Here is a 20,746-nt window from a genome sequence, read left to right as displayed (position 1 = left end):
ACCTGTGAGAATCTACTTTCCGTTTCCGAGCGCATCGGGAATAGCGTTGTATGCGGCGAGATATGAATCGTGTCATCGATGCGGATCTCGGAGTTTAAAAATAACAAAGAAAACAGTCGCTTCTCCACCTCTCCATGGCTGTCTCTCACACTCCTGTGCCCGTGTGCGAGTGAGAGAGCGAGTGAGTGAGTGAGAGAGGAGCAGGAGATGTGAGCGCCGCGCACGGCCAGAAATCACACTGCCGCCTGGAGAAGAAGAAGAAGAAAAAAAGACCAAGGCGAGGAAAGTCTGGAGTGTGAAGAGAGCGCATTCAATCCACGTCCATTACACTTTAAAGGTGCTCTCATGAATGTTTGCTAATTAACCGGTTCCGAGGCGAACAGCACTTCAAGAAATATAATTTAAACGATGCACACATAATGAGATAAGATAGCAGTCTTCTAGAAAAAGCTGTTTACTCTACAATGAGCAGGTCGCCCCCTCATGGACGCCGCCATGTTGACATCACATGACCAGCCGTGTCATACGTTTGACCATTTACTAATACTAATATATTGTTTACTTTCCACTTACAATAAGTGCTGATCTAAACAAAACAAGCATACCAAAATAGTATTAAAAAAATAATCATTTACTCATTTTGCCAGGACAACAGGCATTTCCTTTAACCCTAAAACACAACACAATGCAATGTATAATTTAAAATGCAAATAAAACACCTGTGAACAATATGGAAAAAATTCCTTAACATTAATACAGTACATATACCTAAATTATATATATATTATTTTTGACAGGACTGAGATTGATGCTGTGAGGGAGTGAAGTACTTTGTGTTCAATGGATTATTATACACATACTGTTGTATATATATACTGTTGTTTAACAACATAATTATTCAGCTGATGAATAAAAAAAACTTTCAGTAGACAAAACTACATAAAACAGTTTTGAAAGTTGTGAATTTCGAAAATTACTACACTTTTATAGAGCATTTGCCATTGTAAAGAACGTAAGTCCAACCCTCACAGCCTCATTTTCATCCGCATAGAATTCAAAATGGCGTCTACCCTGGCTAGGTCTATTGGGTCCTACATTTTTACGGACTTTTCTTAGAATATGTATGTATACAGACACAGTATTACACTAGAGCGTGAGTCAACAGCGTAGTCTAGAGTGATCAACGTTTGCATATCCAAACAAGCAATCATTCCCTGCTATAGTGATGAAACATATGCAATGACCTGCAGCTCCTACAGACTAAGGATAAACAGCAGGAGATCAAGCATCGCGCGCAAACACACAACGGCCACAGCTGCCACACCACAAAAAATGCCTCCGTCTAACACACAGCCGCTGTAGAGAGAGAGAGGTCGTGGCAGAACCACCAACAACATGCAAAAAATTCTTGAGACTGAATGCAAGAATGTGCATTATATATATAGTGTGAGACAGAGAGAAGAAAAAAAAATAGATGAACAGGTATACACAACAAAAGATAATCAAACAACTTTAGTGTGAAGAGGCATAAGTAAACACACTTCATGCAGCCAAACTGACTGGTCAGTATAAAGCCCAAGACCACACTAAATGAGTGCACCTCTATTATCTATACATTTTGTGAACACATTTTTGTCTGCTGATGAGCCAGTCTGTACGCTTTATTAATAGGCTTAATCTGAAGATGTACATTGAGCAGTCATAGTGGACTATAACCTTGAATAAAGGCTTATGCAGTGTCATTGACACACATTTCACAGCTCTTCCGTGACATGCTATCTGTTTTTAGTTTTTTTCAGCGGTGATCAAAGGTGCTGTAATCAAATAAAGTTTTTCAGATGTTTGCCAGGTGCACGTAATGCCCTTCCTTGTTTGTGAGTTGACTGTAAAAAGTGATCGGTTGACTTAACTTAAAAAAAAAAAAAAGTGAGGAAACCCGTTGCCTTAAATTAAGTTAAGCTATGTGGAATTGTCAAGTTCACATAACTTAATTTTTTCAATTTCGCGTGAGGTTTATTTACTGGCAACTGGTTTCCTCACTTTTTTTAAGTTAAGTCAACTGATCACTTTTTGCATTGTGTGCAGTATACATTGTTGTGGAATAAAAGATCAATCTTCATCTTCTCGTTAAAATTTCAACAAAATGCAGTTTAGCACTCAAAAACATGAGAAACTAGAGAAGAAAAAAAGCCTCCACTAGTCTTTCAATGTGAAAGGAGATTAAAATCAAGGTGCATTTCAGATTATATCTCTCCATCTGACAAAAGATGAAAGCAATGTCGGGGAAAGAAAGAATGTAGGCGATTTAAACACTGCTCTTTTCTTTCAGTCGTGAAAAAGTATGCAGTTGAAGGTGTGTACATGTATCTTTATAATCCTTATGCATGTTTTCAAAGTCTTATATACCATACAGATAAATGACCTCTCTCCCATTTTTAGCCTATTGAAGACTATAAGAGCAAGAAAATGTCATCAGACTGGACACAGACGGACCTACACTACATGTGAGGGAGTCGATGAGAGATGATATGCACAAAGTAAGAAGGGATGTATAAGTTAGTTCAGTGAAGGAATTCCTATCTTATGACTTTGAAAAAAATTAGCAGGCCTTAAAGACGAATATTACTTCGTATGCTCTGAAGCTCTGAAGTTATGACTCAACACCTGGATATAATCAGGCATGTAATCTCATGGATTCATTGCAAAAAGATCAAAGGCCTTTGGAATGTGAAGTCCTGTTCCTCCTTTTTATGGCTTTATTTGATTAGCTCATCTGAAAATGAAAGAGTAGTTTGTGTGGAACCATGAATTTAATGACATATTACAAATTGCTCATGGGAAATCAAGACCGGGCGTAGTTAGGCATTCATCTCGGAATTTGACGCACCTTAATGTTCACAAAAGAACATTAAAGGAACATTTGTCAAGGTCTGCCAAGCCAAGTTCTCCTAAGAAATTTTGCTGACCTCACCAAATGATTTGTTTGCAATATACAGTAATGTTCAAAAGTTCAAAAGTAATAATAAAATGAAATATCATTACACTTTAAAATAAAAGTTTTCTATTTGAATATATTTTATTTATTTCTGTGATAACAAAACTGATTTTTCAGTGTCACGTGATCCTTCAGAAATCATTCTAATATGATGATTTGCTGCTCAAGAAACATTTCTGATTATTATCAGTGCTGAAAACATGCAGTTAATATTTTGCACATTTTTCAGGATTCTTTCATGTATAGAAAGTTCAAAAGAACATCATTTATTTAAAAAAAAGAAATCTATCTTACTGTCTTTCTTCTACTACAGTCCAATTTAATCTTGGTAAATAAAAGTGTTCATTTCTTTTAAAAAATCTTACTGACCCAAAACATGAATGTGTGTATATTTTAAAATATAAATATATATATATATATTAGCAAGGCTCTTATTGTTATGAAGTACTCTGTAAAGATCTTTAGCATTCATGTATGTATATGTGCACTGCACTTCCATACTTCAGTTGGTTAATAATGAAAAGGTAAATGCATTACCTGAGGAAATCGTATATTTCTGTCTTGTGTTTTCTGGCATCCCCCAACTCTCCCTCCATTGAAAGAAGATTCCATTTCAATAGCATTGATTATTTCAAGTTCCAGTAAAAACTGCATCCTCCTCGTTTTCAGAGAATCCAAGGTGGTTGTCCACAAAATATCGGTCCATTCCAGGTTATTGACTGTGTCCATTCGAATCTGAAACACAGGTATAAAAAAAAAAAACTTTAATATCAAATCATTAGAAATGTTCAACTGTGTACTTTTATTTATTTATTTTTTAAAGCTCCAAACTAAGCCTTTACATTTAGTGCGGTCAAAAAGTGGCGGTCAAAAGTTTGGAACAATTTAGATTTGTTTTAAATGTTTTTCTTATGCTCACAAAGGCTGCATTTATTTAATGAAAAATACTTAGCGTGCAGTTTTGTGAAATATTATTACGATTTAAAATAACTGTTTTCTATTTGAATATATTTTAAAATGTAATTTATTCCTGTGATGTCAAAGCTGAATTTTCATCATATTACTTCAGTCTTCAGTGTCACATGATCCTTCAGAAATCATTCTAATATGATGATCTGATGCTCAAGAAACATTTATTATTATAATTAATGTTGAAAACAGTTGTGCTGCTTAATATTTTTGAGGAAACCGTGATACACTACCATTTAAAAGTGTATGTAAGATCCTTTATATATATATAGAGAGAGAGAGAGAGAGAGAGAGAGAAATGACACATTTAGCTAATTGATTCAAGTGACAGTAAAACATTTATAATATTACAAAAGATTTCTATATCAAATAAATACTGTCCTGCTGAACTTTACATTAATCAAAGAATCCTGAACAAATATATCACAGTTTCGACCAAAATATTAAGCACCGAAAGCTGTTTTCAACAAGAAATGTAACATCATATTAGAATGAGTTCTAAAGGATTGTGTGACACTGAAGACTGGAGTAATGATGCTGAAAATTCAGCTTTGCATCACAGGAATAAATTACATTTGAAAAGATATTCAAATAGAAAACATTTTTTTTTTTATTATAATAATATTTCACAATTTTACTGTCAAATAAATGTAGCCTTAGTGAGCATAAGAGACTTCTTTCAAAAATTATATATAGTGATATTTTTTCAAAATATCATGTTTTTCAGCCAAAGGACATATTTCCCTATGTATGGGCTAGTGAATACTGGGCAAGTGCTCAAATCAGATGGCATCAGCAGCTGCAAACTCAGATCTATCCTTGCCCTTCCTGAGGCCTGGCTTTGATTACTGGGCCCCCCACCACGAGCCAACACATGGCCATGAGCGCATACCAACTCCGTGCACAACCTCGGAGCAACCACTTGGAAACAATCAAGAGGTAAATAGCATGAAATAGAGGTGTTTGGAAACGGCTTGGAGAGATCGGACAGATTAGGAGAGTATTTAGTAATTGCTCAAAGCCAGATTATTCTTGCCTTTGGAACATTCACAAAGGGCGTTACAGTCGGAGGCGAGCAGGAATCCGCATAAAGTCATTTGGGAAACTGTAACCAGAGGTCAGAGTCACATGGGTGAATGTCAGATTGTTCTATCGTCGTTCTTCTACATGCGGTGAAAGTCACGGTCCCAGAGAAAACTATTGGAATCATTTGACAGCTGTGCTTCCTGCGTGAGTTTTGACGGAGGTTGTGACTGGCAGCTGTAGCTGCCATTCTGCTACCTGTTGAGTGGCCTTGGAAGTCTTAGACAAATGACATGACAGGTGCACGTTCAGCTTAAGTACCTGCTCCTCTACAAAGCAGCTGCCGTGTGATTGCTGGTAGGTTGCACAAGACAAAGAAAACAACAACAATTACACTACGTTTGCTCATGTTTTCCAGTTCTCCTCTCACCAGTGCAAAACACAGACTGTCAGAAGCTAATGAATAAATCCATTATCTTTAGAAGAAAAGTCAAATAAGCACACGCTCAACAGATATAGCCGCAAGGGCAGAACGAAGAACACTTGGTGAATTTTTTTGCAAGATGAATTTGATGCAGGGATGTCAAAAATAGAGTATATTCGTTAGAAATATAATGATAAATCAATTCAACACCTGCACTGTAAAAAATTACATGATTATGACAACAACATATGTTTTTACATTGCTTTAACTCACCAAAATAAGTTGAGCAATTTTCAAGTCAGTTTAATAAGTTGAAATGACTTAAACATCCAAGTTGATTGTACTTCAAAATTGAAAGCAGACACTTGTTTTACAGCGTGTAATACAATGCACTCTCAGTAACCTTATCAGGTATTTGCACAAACAATGCAATTCACTTCCTTCCATAATTACACATAATATCAGGCAGACTGATTATTTTTTTTACTTGATAACTTAAGTAAATAAAATGTGAAGTAAAGTAAAAATGTCTTCCTTTGTAAGTCTTATTCAAGTAAAGTTATCTCTTCTGCAATTGATAGATGTGTAATTGGTGTTTTTGGACCTGATTTGTTAACAATTTTACTGTACACTTTATTTTAAGGTGTTCTTACAGTGTAATTACACATTTAAAAACTGAGTAATATTATTTGGTAACACTTTATTTTACAGTGTCCTTGTTACATATGTTACATGTACTTACCATAGTAATAACAGTAAATTATGCATAATTACATGCAATTAACCCTAAACCAAATCCTAATCCTACCCTAAGTACATGTTGTTAATTATTATTACTCAGTACTTAAATATATAATTACACTGTAACAATGGCACCTTAAAATAAAGTGTAACCAATTATTTAACAACATTTAGCCTACTTAGGGTTAGGATGTGGGGTTATATTTTATTTTAAGGTGTCCGTGTCAGTGTAATTATGCATTTGTGTAACAATAATTAACTGAATGTACTAGGGTTAGGATTAGGTTTGGTTTAGGGTTAGTTGCATGGAATTATGCATGACTTTATTACTAATTATATACTAATATGTGTATTATTATTAAAGTTATTACTACAGTAACATGTAACGTGTAATAAGGACACTGTGTTACCGGATTTGGTTTACGGTTAGTTGCATGTCATTATGCTTAATTCACTGTAAATGATATAGTAAGTAAATGTAACACATGTAACAAGGGCACTGTGAAATTACTGGAATTGGCACATGGGATGAGTTTTTGTACCGAAGTGTGGATATAGGTTTTAAACCACAATTCAAATTCAGTTGTTATACGTTTAAAAAGTGTCTCTTTGGTGTTTAAACTTTGTGCTGAAAATATATGTGTGATAAAAATATGTATTTTCGGTTACACTTTATTTTAAGGTGTCATTGTTACAATGTAATTATACATTTAAGTACTGAGTAATATTAATTAACAACATGTACTTACTATAGGGTTAGAGTAGGTTTAGGATTTGGTTGAGGGTTAGTTGCATGTAATTATGCATAATTTACTGTAAGTACATGTAACATACGTAACAAGGACACTGTAAAATAAAGTGTTACCGTATCTTCCATTGCTTGAAAATATGTATCATGTAAATGTATTATCAACATATGTATTTCCATATCATTTGTCCCTGCTTCATAATGTGACTATAACATCAGCTTTTTTATACTTCCAGTTTGGCTTATGTAACTTGTTAAAGTTATACGTTTAATGGGCAGGTAGATTTCAAAGATATTAAAGGCAAAATTTCAATATTTTTGGAGCAACGACATTATATACAGCATGATATTGCTTCTTTTTTTTTTTTTTTTTAAAGTACATACCTTTAGTTTCCAAAAACCTGTTGGTATGATCTATTGGTAAGATTATGAGATGAGGAAGATATATGCAAAAAAGTAGTTTTGCTTTCAGCTGAACACTGGTAATCGTAAATTCCAAAGGTTTTCAGGTCTAACTAATGAGATTATTGTGTCACTCTGGCTTGTCTATATCAACGAGAGTAATTTTCAGCTTCAAGGACATCCCGCACCATAAACGCAACTCTGAAACTTTGTGGTACGTGACACAAGGCATGATAGCAGGCCCATAAAAGTAATTACCTATGTTTTCTAGCATTGCCAATGACATCATAAACGTTCTTGTTCAAATGTTTGTTACATCAACATGTGACTTATTGTAATGTGATGAATCCCAGTTCTCCCTCTGGGCACTAAAATGAGAACATAAAACAGCTTTATGTTTATACATCTTTCCTGTTTTACAGTATTTCTGAGATTAGCCACATTGATTTGTAACTTTGACCAAAAATATTGAAATAAACAATATCACTAAAATATATTGGAACAGTTATAGCATATAAGAGAGAGAGTAAATATTACTTTGCTAATTTTAACAGTCAGGACATGACCGAGGAAATAACACTGGGGAAGGGAAGACACAAGTTAAGTCCTCACCTTTGACTTTCTATAAATGCAGATTAGAAAGCAGAAGAGAACAGCACAGTCTATTTCATGCAATTGACATACATTTACAGTGTTAAAATCCTCATAAAAGGGGGCAGGTATACCGAATATGAAAATAAAGCATGACAGTAAATGTGGCAGGAAAAAGATAAGTTCTTTGCCCGAGGTCATTCATTTTCATTTTGAAATCACCTCTGACTAAAACATGTGGTGGCACCCATCCTTTTGCGGCATCTCACATCTGGCAGGCTAAGCAGGATAAGCTAAGTCAAGCCCACGGCGCTCTTCCATGAACCTAATGTTTGTGACCACCCCATCGGCTCAGAGGAGTGGGTATCTGCAGGGACCCCCCTCACAGAAGTTTCACAGACGTTACACTTGTCGAATTACTTTTTCTTTCATTCATCTTTTAAATAACACATATATTTAAAGGGTTAGTTCACCCAAAAATGAAAATTCTGTAATTACTCGCCCTAATGTTGTTCTAAACCCGTACGGGACATCTTCGGGACACAAATGAAGATATTTTTGATGAAATCTGAGAGTTTTCTGTCCCTCCATTGACAGTCTACGCAACTACCACATTCAAGCCATCAGGAAAGACATCATTAAATCAATCCATGTGACTCCAGTGGTTTAACCTCAATTTTATAAGGCGACACAAGTGCTTTGTTTGCGCCAAACAACATAATTTACCACTTTATTTACAAATTCTCCAACGCACGTTCACGAGAGCACCGCGAGACATGCGTGTTGTGTTGACGCGAGAGCAAACGTTGTTGCGTCAACCCACGTTGGAGATTCATATTTTGTAAATAAAGTGGTAAATTATGTTTGTTTTTTGTGCAAACAAAGCACTTGCATCGCTTCATAAAATGGATTACTTTAATTATGTCTTTACCTTTCTGGGGCTTTTTACTGAGTTTTTACATTGCTTTAACTCATCAAAATAAGTTAAGCAATTTTTGTATAAGTTATATAAGATTCAAAAAAAAAAAAAAAAAAAAAGTCAGTTTAATGCAATTTAAGTTGAAATTACTTAAACATCCAAGTTGATTGTACTTAAAAATTTAAGGCAGCAACTTTTTTTTACAGTGTCTATGGAGGAGCGGGAGAGCTCTCAGATTTAATCAAAAAGATCCTCATTTGTGTTCTGAAGATGAAAGAATGTCTTATGGATTTGGAACGACATGAGGATGAGTAATTAATGACAGAATTTTTGTGAAGTAATCTTCACCGTCAGTTACTTGTTGCACGATATCTCAATACACACATCTGCATAACTAATTGTTTATAACTATAATAATTGTTTATAGATCTTTAAAACATTATCAAACTCATACTTGCTTAAATTAATGTTTAATAGATCTGTATTGCTTCCCCTTACAGCTTTAACCTTTAAAAACATGCAAATAAATAAAGTACAGTATTCATAATTAGCATTGATTTCATTGCTCCTGACATCGATGACACCGATGACTGTAACGCAACAAGCCTATAAACTACACAATAGACATTCCAGTCTCTCAGCTGCATGTCACCAGGTCTTGTGTGCGCCGCCTCGGCGTAACCATTTCAGTGGCTGTCACAGACTAATGTGCGACTCAAGCCTTCAATAAAAAGGTGATGACAGCCATGTTAGGTGAATGAGGATTTGAAGAAAAGGAGTGAGTTCAGCAGGTGCTCCTTTAGCTATGAACCAATTTTGATTCCAGCAAACTGTATATTCATTAATCATCAAACACAAAAGCACAAAACATTGACCATGCCTATTTTGTTTACTACGTTGTAAAAAAAATATTTTTTCGCAGTTGCAAATAAATCACAGATGACTGGAGTAGGTGTTACAAGAAAATACTATTTCAGTCTTAAAGTTTACGTTTAATTTCAATGTGTTAATTGCCGTTTCATTGTAATTATTTATGAAATCAACTAGCAATTTCTCAGTGAAAATTGTTTCAAAGTAAATCCTACACCACTTTTTTCAGTCTAAAAGTTTCTAGTTGTGTGATGAAAGACTTCAGCCAATGAAATGAAAGGTAAAGTCTGTCACGGTAGAAACTTTGAATGATTTTGAAGCATTGTTAAATTTCACTGTTTATATTAAGAAACTCACAAGCAATATGCAATAATTTGCCCTTTTCAGAAATCAGACAGATGTTTGATTTGTGCAACTTGCCACTTTTAACTTTATAATTTGCATTGGAAACACGGTGAAACAAACAAGAAGCATAATGAGCGAAAAAAAAAAATTGAATGATTATTCTGATGTCATGATATAAGTCCTCTTGACAGGAGAAAGAAACCCCATTTCTGGCCAGCATTCCTCTGTGTTGGTTTTTGTTACAGCTGCCAGTGCAAATTTACCCCTCCTCGTAGGCTGTGCTTGAAATAGGCTTATCTTTTGAGGGGCCTGATCAGTTGACAATAGCCCATTTAGATGTTAAAGCTGAGTGCTGCTCTTCTCATTTCTACAAAAGATAATTATTCCTTCAAATAAGTTACTTCAAGGCTCCTTTTAGCACTTCTGTAAAAAGTGGAATAATAAGGCTTTGAATTATGAGGGAAAAACTGAGATTTTCGAGATACAACCGACAATAGACAAAGAAGCACATGCCTGAAATGGTTGGGCTTGGAGCACTGCGAAACAAAGACGACGAGGGTCTGGTTTGAGAAAAGCTGATTTATATTTGAATGATTGGGACATCAGAAAGGGAAAATGTCTTTGGTGTATTGATAAGCTGCTCTTTTTAGCGCTCGCAAGTCTTGGGAGAAAGGTGGTATCTAAAGACTGTCAGAATGCACTCTGGAGTCCTGCTGATATCTTTTGTCATAGCTGAATAAATCGTGGCTAACAAGGCCAAGAGTGGATTAGCCACAGAGGATTTAACAGGTTGTTGCTTGAGGTTTGTCTAACACCAAACTACTGATTAATGTGTCCATAAGAAAACATGCACGAAATGCTACATTCGGGGGGCGCTTTAGCTTATTTCGTTGACGAACAATGTGGCGCTAATGACACGGGGCTACAGCAACAAACGGGCGAAAGATTCAGATCGTGAATGCTAACAAATGCGCAGCCAGAGAAGCTTAAAAGCTTGTTACGATCACCAACACTACGAGCTAGAAATGCACAGCAAGCGGTCGCAACAATTGAAGCGGCGTCTTTGAAAGCAAGAGGGCCGAGAGAGACGTAAATAATAAAGACAGTGGGAAAAGAGCGACAAACAACGCTACGTGGAGGAAGAAGAAACTGCCGCCATTATCAACGGTACACAATTGATGCACATGCCATCTTTACAGTTACCTCAGTGCGAGCGAGAACAACTTTTGAGCTGTTCTTCAACGTAGACTATCCTGATTGTCTCAACAGATGGAGTCTCGTGCTATACGCAGTCTGCAGCATCCCCGGCCGCCATCTTTAAGCACAACTGGCTTTAGTTGGCGATGGTCCTCCCCTCCATCTTTCTTTATCTTCTTGTTTTCCACCCAGCCCCCTCTCTCGGTTTGTTTTGAGGGGTCTTCTTTTGAAAATCATATGGTGGGATCGACAGGTTGACGGACGGGAATCAACGAGAACATGGAGCTCTTGCTGCTGTGCTTCACCCAATGATGGATCCTCTGACCATGCTTGATTATCTCGAGACATATCCGCTGAGGACAAATATTCATCCCAGATCTGAGGCCTTTGATCTGATGAAGGCCCGATTTGAAAGCCCCCTCCAAAGAGCCCTTTAAAGACAGCGTTCCCTCAGATGTTCCAAGTAATGAGATTTAGAGTGCTATGATTAATCTAGGCCAATTTCATACACACACACACACACACACACACACAGATGAAAACACAAAAGACATGGACATATGCATTCTCGGACCGATCAAATTAAGTTTGCGCGACGATTCCTTCCATCCACAAATTAACGGAAAAAAAATATATACGAAAAGCGAACAACAGCCCAGCTGGAGTTCTTTGATCGCGCTTTGGGGAAAAAATTGATCTGAAGAGGCTTCAACAATCATATTGAAAACTACGGCCGCGCCGTTTTTTCTCGCTTTCATTTGCGCCGTCCAGACTATTATTATCCTTCGAGCTCCAGGACGACCAGCGTTTATTTGGACTGGGAATGCTAATCTCGTTGACCACCATCTCTGACACATTTCACAGAGTCGACTCCAAGAACAATAATGTGAGTTAAGTCTCAAAATGGTTGATGCTCTCACCTGCCTCTCCTGCTGGGTGTCTCCTCCGCTGTGATTTCTGCGGTCCGCCATGACTGGGCGCAGTCGCCTACTCGCCAACCCCAGAGTACTTTCTTATACTCATGGATCTCTTTCTGTTTCTTACTACTGTGTTGCTGAAAGATGTGCATCTTTACTTTATGTTGCAGCTTCAGCTCTGCAACCTGATTGGTGGAAGCAAGGACCAGATGATAGACCTCAGAACCCTATTGTAACTATGGCAACAGACCCCACAGGCATGAGTGATTTGCTCCTAATTGCAAAGTAAACATTAGAAATGGAACTGGATATTATCACAAAGTGTGACGAACCTTGGGGTGGCGATTACAAAAATTAAATAAGCTTTGAAAGAAAAAAAACAAAGCCGAGTGCTGTCCGATATGCTGCCCATTCTAAGCCGGATGAAAAGGGAAGCACAAAGACCACAGAGTAGCGGTCCTTTTCAAACCTTAACGCCAATGCTGTTTGATGTTTGGGAGCATTTCATTCATCGCAAGAAAACAACAACAAACCAACAATGGGAAAAAGCCACAAATATACATAGCGAGACGAGACGAACAAAATCGGTGTAGGCAGATGAGCGTGCTGGAAAGGAAAACGTAGAGAAGGCGAAAGATGATATTGCCTTTGTTGGGCAATGTTATCAGCTGCTTACCTTTCATTCGGATTTCACACTTGCTTGTCTAGTAGCAGCCAGGGTCAGACCCAGCAAACCCTTCCCACAATGACCGATTTTCCATTCAAACCATCCTGGCGAGGATCCTTGGTATTGCCTGCCACTTGCATTTGCATTGGCGCCACCACTCTCAAACAAATTTACCACACACACTTAGTCTTGTTTTCAGGACTTCACATCATGCTGTCTTTGGGCTTGCGTCGGCTAGCCGTGGACTCTTATTGAAAAGACACTTTTGATTCCGCACGCTCAAGAACAGCGATGTGACTAGTGAGAAAAGAAAGTCACCGCAAAATAGCAGCTGGCCATTAGTCTCAGTGGCCCCTCATGCGTTTGGGGGGGGGGGGACTCAGGTGGGGGGTTTCTGAACTGAGGGAGACCGCAGATACATTATATTTAATGAGTCGAAAACTACAGTAGGTACTGATCCTTTAAACACTATAGCACTATTAAGTTAGACATATTTAAAGAGACATTTCTTTTACTAACGGAACAAAAATGTAATTAGAATAATGAATGCAACTTTGAATAAATTAGTCCTGTAGTTCTATTAAAATACTTGCACTATAATTCAAACGTTTGAAGTTAATGCTTTTATTTTCAAGACGCATTCAATTCAACTGGTTTTTAGCATTGATGATTTCTTGAGCAGCAAATCATCATATTAGAATGATTTCTGGAGGATCATGTGACACTGAAGCTGAAAATTCAGCTTTGATCACAGGAATAAATTACATTTTAAAACCGTCCTTTTAAATTGTAATAATAGGTTATGTTTTTACTGTATTTTTGATCAAACAAATACAGCCTTAGCAAGAGACTTTTCAAAAACATTAAAAAAAAATCTTTCTGACCCAAACTTTTGAATGGTACTGTACCTTTAAATTGACTTCTCCGCGCGTGTCTGAAAATACGTTTTAATCATGCTACTTTAAAAATTGCAATTATTTTGATAATATCTGTTATGCACAGTGAATAAATCTCAAAGCCCAGAGGATAACATTTGTTTTTGTCAGGATTATCCAGGTCATCACAGTTATTATAGTCAATTAATAAGAGCTATTTTCGCCCAAAAGCAACAGTGTTGCTAGGATAGCTACATTTGTTTTTTATTTCATTCCCAAAATAAGTAGCCCAATTATTATAGGTAAGGTACTGGATGGTAAATAACAAACCAAACAAGCTTCAAGTGATTGTTAATAGTGGGATTATTAAGTAAAAAGAGGACATATTCTCATCAAAGTACTGCAGTTGATGCAGTGGGAAATATCTTTTGCCGATGATGAAAGATAGACTGTTCTCTTTTTCCCTTCGGCACCGAAAGGGCACATAATACACTAGTGCAAGACATCATTAAAATACTGCACAATACCCACACACAGAGCATACAGCATGAAAAAACATAAGCACCAGGGGAGAGTCAAAATACTTTTGTTTGGCTCATAAACAAACAATACCTAGCCATACCATTGCTAAGGTCAGATGTATAGGTCATTATAGAGCAGACTGATGTATTATTCAGAGGAGAATTCTCTTCTGAATAATACAAGAGATTCATCCATTTTTACTGCCGCTCTTGTTGACACAAAATGATTGTGGAACATGTGATTAACACAATCTCTGACAGTAAAAATGTAGATGATTCATATAATTGTAGTCAGAGCACATCTTCGCCCGAGATTAAACAGATAAGAACACAGAAAAGTGTCAAATAATAGTAAGGTATCCATTTCAAGGACTGAAACAGACTGGAAATGTCAGGAGGAGTGGCTTAAAAGTGTCAGCAAAAACAGAGTGAAATATCCTGAGGCTTTGAAGGTGTGTCAAAAGAGTATCCAGTTTCTTGCTGGCAAAATAAGGGCAGCTAACAGTTCATATCACTTTAATGGGACACCTCTTAAATAGAGCGAACGTTAGCATGCCGACTGAACTACTCCAACAACAAAAGGACTCTAGATTCCTATAAAATTGACAACCGGCAATGATAAATCAACAGAATCACGGGTTCTGGTACACTTATCCTCCGTGAAGACTGCAAGTCACATGCTGAAATCTATTTTCCTTTGTAAGACAGACAGTCTGTCATTTTATCCTCGGGATCATCTATCAGAATTGTCTTACAAAGAGCTACAGAGAAAGGCTTTCCTCACCTCAAACAGTGAACTGCTTCACCTAACATAATTCACAGCTGGAAGACATTCTCAGAATTCCCTGTTCTCACAAAGAAGGTACGAACAGACTTTTTAGTCGACTATCGCATGAATAAAAATGCCTCATTAAGGGATATTGAGACTCAGGGATGGTGATACGTTTGCAGCGCTGCATTGATTTGAAGATCAATGGAGAGCAAAGGTGTTCAGAAGACTGAATCAATTCTGCATAACAATCAGATCCAACACCTCAAAGATCGCTCCATCCCCCTTTGACTCAAACTCACTCCTGGCAGAAACTAAGACACAGTGTGCTTGACGAATCAAATCCCACCTCATAAATGACAAAGAAGTCGTTTCTGATTTGCAAATCTGCATGTTTTAGTAATATATAAGCACACAAAATAAATGTGACTTTGACCAAACAATTATGAAATTAAGAAACCAAATAACCAAAGTCAATTAAAATTTGCAAAGTAGACAGCCTTCTAGTTATCTTTAATATCATCATTTATTTATTTATTATGGTTATCCTCTAAATTACTATAAAATTAGACGTTTGATGCCTCCGTGACTAAGAACTATTTGAATTGACAATAAATCCCTGTTAACAGTTACTCAATTTACATTCATCATTTTACAAGAAAAAATTAAGACAAACGTTGTTTAGAAAAATGTTACTAGCTCTATGTATTTTTTAGAAAGAAAAATGTGCAAATAAAGCATAAATATGATAATAAAAACAGAAAAAAGTGCAGAAGTGTATTTTGACTGAATAAGCTATATATATATATACACACACACACACACACACATATATATATATATATATATATATAAAATATTCAAATTGTGTATATGTAAATTGAGTGTATATATATATATATGTGTGTGTGTGAGTGAATCTATAAAAAGTTGGGATATATACATTTAATATATATATATATATATATATATATATATATATATATATATATATACACACAAACACACACACAATGTCATGATAGGACATGCATAATACAATGACAATGGTGATAATCATATATGAATGCACACACACACACACACACATATATATATATATATATAACCATCACCATTGTCATTGTATTATGCATGTCCTATCATGACATTGTGCATATTAAATTATGAACTGTGTGAAATGTAAGAAATATGAATATCATTATAGATACCTTTTTCTTCTTTGTCTACACTAACATACATCAAAAGCAGCACAAACATTATGGGCAGACATCACACAGCGCTTTGAAAGTATAACACTCACAGAGCATTATTCAAAATATGGCCCTTGCCTGTACAGTGCCATTCCTATTCGCTCTGAAATCTCAGTCAAGAGCTCAGCATGCTCAGGTTTCAGCAACAAAAATTTGCTCTTCTTGCATTCCCACCCCCATCTGTGTACTGCTCTCCCCCTCCCACCTCTGGCTGTCTCTCCCAGAGACTCTTGTTTATTCCTCCCCTCAGGCTGTAGGATTGGAGCCCGGGCCTGCCATGAAAGAGCGCACACAAAACAAGAGAAGATTAAAGGACAGAGAGATATAAGGAGTGCATCTGACCAAACCATCTGTGCTACTCAAAACCATTTTATTTTTCACCCTACACTTCCATGCAGAGGTGTAAGAACCACAGTGCAGACAACCACATAGGAAACAGCAAAATAAATACAAACTATGAGGGTTTGTTTATGGATTCTGACATAGAGGTCGCAAAGTATATAATGAGTTCAGCAGGAACAAAATTAAATTTACCAGCATAGAACCTTTTGGCAAATACTACAAAAACCAATGTAGCTCTTCTCTCAGATTCTAAACACTGATGCAATCCACTGAACTGGATGAATAACAAATAGATTTATGCACTTGTATTAAGGGAGGAAAAAATATATTTCTAATACACATTTATGAGCTTCACTGAGCTGAACGGAAAATGCAAATGACATACTTTCAAAAGGATCTCTTCTTCGAAATCTGCGTTTCACCGTTTTTTTTTTTTTTTGCCTCATAGAAAAGAACATTGAATTCACTGCTGAGATCATTTAGAAAAGAAAAGAGGCATATTCTCATACTCATACATTATATCAAAACTGAAACTGGTGTGAAATGGTCTGGACCTTAAGTGTGTGCCAAATAATGATCATGCAGTAGCCTACCTTACATTCAAGAACTGTATGTGTCTGAAAGCCACGTTGTGGATTTCGCTGAATGCTTTTGTACACGGGGTCTGTAAACTCATATTTAAAACATATAGGATTTAATTTATAAATATATAAATTATATTAGAATTCATTAATAATGTTTAAATGTTATTAATGAAAGTTATTATTGTGAAGGCCACCACAAAAAAAAAAAAAAAAAATCCAGTGGATGTCTTATAATGTTGTTATATATACACTACAGGTCAAAAAGTTTAGAATAATTCAGATGTTTTTTTAAAGAAGTCTCTTTTGCTCACCAACGCTGCATTTCCTGGATCCAGTCCAAAGTCTAAGGTTTAATCTGTGCAGATGTTTTTTTTTTTTTTCAGGATCATGATCAGGTCAACAACAGCTCAGCGGTCTCAATTTTACATCATGAGCATGGCGATCATGACAGTGCACCAACAAACTCCCTGCTTGATATCATAACTAAAGCCACGATTCAACAGCCTCCCCTGGTGGATGAAACGAATCCGATGTAACGAGGATGATCTGGATGAGTTTACAGCCTTTAGAAGTTTGATTCATTTCAGCGAATCGGTTCAAGCTGTTCAAAACAGCGATTCACTGATATACATCCGACTCATCTATCCCAAAAGATAGATGTTCCCAAAAGTAAATAAGTGCTAAATACTGCCTCTGTGTATTATTTGTAGCCTATACTTACACGCGTCAAAAGTTTGTTATATATCATTTCAATGTCACAGAGACCTGACTTTGACAGACTAAATAACGCTTTGCGAATTGGTTCGAACGATGATCGGAAATTAACTTTGAATACGGACTCATTCCGAACCTTCTACTCAGTGTTTTAGTTTTAGTCCTATTACAGTTTCAGACGTAGATAAAGCCCTCAAACATTTGGACACAACAAAATCTGCAGGCCCTGACAAATTGGATCCTTACTTTTTAAAGTTAGCAGCTAATTTTATTTCCATGCCTTTAACTAATATTTTTAATCGGTGCTTGAACACAAATGTCATTCCGTCCATCTGGAAATCAGCTTTTGTGGTTCCCCTGTTAAAAGGTGGTGACCCTGCTATATTAAATAACTATAGACCGATCTCTAAATTGTCTGTCCTGGCCAAGGTTTTAGAGTCTCTTGTCAGTGATCAATTAAAGATTTTTTTAGACAGTAAAAATGTTCTATCTGACTTTCAATCCGGTTTTAGAAAAAGGCATAGTACAACATCTGCAGCTCTTAAGGTTTTAAATGACTTAATTGAATCCATAGACAAAAAGCAGCATTGTGCAGCCCTTTTTATTGACCTTTCTAAGGCTTTTGATACAGTGGACCACACAGTGCTTAAGCACAGACTGTGGAGGGCTGGACTTTCTGAACAAACACTAAGTTGGTTTGTTAATTACCTTACAGACAGAACTCAGTGTGTGCAGGCGGAGGGAAACACCTCTAGCTATCTCAAAATAACAAAAGGCGTGCCACAGGGATCAGTGCTGGGTCCACTGCTTTTCATCCTATATATAAATGATATAAATCATAACATATTGAAAGGAAATTTTCATTTTTATGCAGATGACACTGTACTGTATTGCTCAGCACCTACAGCAGTCCAGGCCCTCTCCCAATTACAATTTGATTTTAATATGCTTCAACAGAACATTTATGATCTGAAACTTGTTTTAAATGCAGAAAAAACAAAAGTAATGCTTTTTTCAAATTCAAAATCCAAATTAAATTTGCCTTCAATCATCACTTCTCAGGGTAAGAAGATTGAATGTGTTTCTAAATACAGATATCTTGGTATTTTAATAGATGAATCTCTTTCTTTTACTTCTCATATTCAGCAGCTGGCAAAAAGATTAAAACTTAAACTAGGGTTTTATTTTAGAATCAAATCCTGTCTCTCATTCGAATCTAAAAAGAGGTTAGTTGCTGGTACTTTTATGTCTATTATTGACTATGGTGATGTTTTATATATGCATGCTTCGTCTCAAAGTTTACATGCTCTGGACACTATATACCATGGAGCTTTGAGGTTCATCACTGGTCTTAAAGTCCTCACTCACCACTGTGAACTGTATGAACGTGTTGGATGGTCTTCTCTGTCAACACGGAGACTTCAACACTGGTATGTTTTTATATACAAGGCTATTTTAGGTCTTCTTCCATCCTACCTTCTGACCTACATCAGTGTAAAAAATATTGGGACTTACAATCTTCGGTCCCAGGATCTTGTTCTTCTGTCTGTACCAAATGTTAGAACTGAGCTGGGAAAAAGGCGTTTAACTTTGCTGCTCCCTCTGCATGGAACAAGTTACAGAAAAATTTGAAACTTAATAAGCTTGTCTCATTGGTTACTTTTAAGAGGATATTAACTGACTTGGAAGCAGCCACATCTGGCTGTAGTTGTTCTGCATGATATGCTAAGGATTTGTGGTTGATGTATCTGCTATTTTAGTTGTTTTATGTTATTGTGTATTCTGTGTTGTATGTATGGTTGTACTGCTGCCTATCTTGGCCAGGACACTCTTGAAAAAGAGATTTTTAATCTCAACGAGTACTTTCCTGGTTAAATAAAGGTAATAATTTAATACGATAGGTAAAGACAAACAGCATTAAAATAGTCTAACTAAATCATACAGTAGTTATGTGTGTTTTGACGAAAAATGTACACAGACGCTAAATGCTGTTTACGATGCAGGTATCTTTCGATGAAACGACAGATGTAGCTATGCTATGTATACGTACAGAAAAACAATGGCATCACAGCGCAGGCGCGGTGGCCAAGTGGTAAGGCGTCGGTCTCGTAAACCGAAGATCGCGGGTTCGAACCCCGTCCGTGCCTTTTAAGTCCATTACAGTCCAACAACATGGACTCATAATGTATGGGCTTGGTGAATAACATATCTCAAAATGTTGTAAAGCCCTGTTGGTTTGCCTCAAGATCTTGAGGACGAAATGCACTAAGACATGGGCATATTAAGTAATTGTCTATAAGGGCTGCTCCGTCCAGGTAGAGTTCAGCTCTAACCCGCTAACCCTAGCCAGGTCTTCTATTCAATGTCTTCTGACTGGATCACTTGATAATTTCGGGTAGATTGATGGATGGAGCAGGTTCCTTCTCAAGATTTGCTGCCATGCCATCTCTACAGATGAAGGTTTTTTTTTTTTTTTTTTTTTTTTTTTTTGCCAGTCACATTACAAGCAATGAACATAACAATAGTAATTTCCAATAGTAAAATAATAATAATAATAATTTAACAACAGAGGACGTTACACACAGTGTATAAACAAACTCGGCGGCGTCACTTCCGGATTGTTCGCAGAATTTGTTTTAGAGCTTGAAATGAAGCTTGAAATGAAATGTGATTATGTGACAGACTGAAGCCATCCATTTCCTAAGCTTTTTTGGAGCTTTAAATTCGACACACACACACACACACACACACACACACACACACACACACACTAAGAAAACTATAACGATTGTTGGCTCTTTGATGTTCTTCTTCTGTAAGTCCCTTTAGACAAAAGCGTCTGCTAAAATGCATACATGTAGGCTGAATGTAGGAAATGTT

At 36.6% G+C, this 20,746-nt stretch overlaps 1 protein-coding gene across 3 annotated transcripts in view; it reads right to left on the bottom strand.

Moving 5' to 3' along the window:
• axin1 (axin 1) overlaps positions 1 to 525 on the bottom strand; it is a 33,927-nt gene extending 33,402 nt beyond the window's left edge. For 2 of the 3 annotated variants that reach the window (XM_084405888.1, XM_084405887.1), the window contains exon 1: positions 3 to 171. The gene's annotated coding sequence lies outside the window, so the exon portion shown is untranslated. Of the gene's footprint in view, positions 1 to 2 lie in introns of all 3 variants that reach the window. The other variant, XM_084405885.1, reaches the window with a different exon arrangement.
• Positions 526 to 20,746: the final 20,221 nt, after the last annotated feature.

The sequence above is a fragment of the Rutilus rutilus genome, assembly GCF_951802725.1.
Source record: "Rutilus rutilus genome assembly, chromosome: 1".
NCBI lineage: Eukaryota > Metazoa > Chordata > Actinopteri > Cypriniformes > Leuciscidae > Rutilus > Rutilus rutilus.
This window is presented reverse-complemented; position numbering and strand designations above follow the sequence as displayed.